We start from the raw sequence: 1,366 nt of genomic DNA on the forward strand, positions 1-1,366 counted from the left end.
TTTTTTTTAAAAAAAAAAAAAAAAAAAAAAAAAAAAACAACAACAACAACATAGAAGTCGCTCCCAAGTTTTATGTCAAGGTACACCTACCAATTACGAATCACCAATGTCACGAGACACTAAAGAGGTGAAAATTTTACATGTCAAAAAGTGAGGGACGCAAATTTCTGACCAAATAATGTGTTAGAGCTCGTTTAAAATATTTCGAGTATGATAAAATTTGACCGTTTTCATACATAAACCCACCCAACAAATTGTTCTGTACAAGGGGCAGTAAGTGTTGGTTTGATACTTCTGGCTTGTTCAATGAATTACCTATGTGTGGATTTAGGGAAAATGTGATCAATGATCATAGGAAATTTCATTTATTGTAAAAGGTGTTCATTGAGAATTTGGTAATCAATTTGCAATTATTGAATTGGGCTGAAAACGAGAATTCTGTGAAAAACACTGTTGACAAATTCATGTAATGCACCTAACTACTCGTTTTCCATAAAATTCAATGATTAGGATAAACCTACACAAAATTAGTGAGTCTTTAATCAAGGACCAATTGTTTAAATTAAAACGGATAATGCGGACAGAGTCGGTCCTGTAGTGGAAAAAAATCCCTTGTTCAACCCACAATCTGGTGAGTAAAAGGAATTTTTAATTGTGTTAAGTACTCTTAAATGCTTGCTACAAATATCGTTCCAAAATTATTACACTTAGATCCAATAAGTACATACACAGTTGTGGTTCCTGCTTGGTAGTTGGATATGATTTTCTATAGACAAATACAGAGACAAATACTCGTCAGGGCCAAGCAACAGCTCTAAGTTATTTTCATTGCTGCTGACGATAAGCTTGGTGACGGGGTTCCATTTGTTTTAAAGGAAGGAATTTTAATTGTGTTGAGCATAAATGCTTGTCACAAATGTCGTTCCCTGCTTAATGCACTACGCTAAATTTTATGACTTGACTTGGACTCGAACCACCAACCTCCAGATCCGAAGTCCACCGCGCTAACCACTACACCACTGGGGTTGGTGTTCCATTTGTTTTGGGACCCATCACAAGTAGAGTGCAACACAATCAATCACAAAAGAATGCACACATGTCAGATAATATAAACAAAATGGCTGCAGGAAGAGAAGAAAATAAAGTAGAAGGAAGAAGAGATGGAAGACATGGAGTTAAGAGAAGAAGGATTTGAGAAACGGAAGGAGAGATAAGCGAGGAATAAAGATAAAAGAAGCAAAGTACCAAGAAACACAATGTGAAGGAAGGAAGATAGAAAAAGAATTAACAGAAGAATTTGCCAAAAGAAGAGGAGGTGTAAAAGAGGTAGTATGTACGTATATAAAAAGTGGAAGAATATAATATT

This window comes from Diaphorina citri, unplaced genomic scaffold (assembly GCF_000475195.1).
Source record: "Diaphorina citri unplaced genomic scaffold, Diaci psyllid genome assembly version 1.1 scaffold1076, whole genome shotgun sequence".
Lineage (NCBI taxonomy): Eukaryota > Metazoa > Arthropoda > Insecta > Hemiptera > Psyllidae > Diaphorina > Diaphorina citri.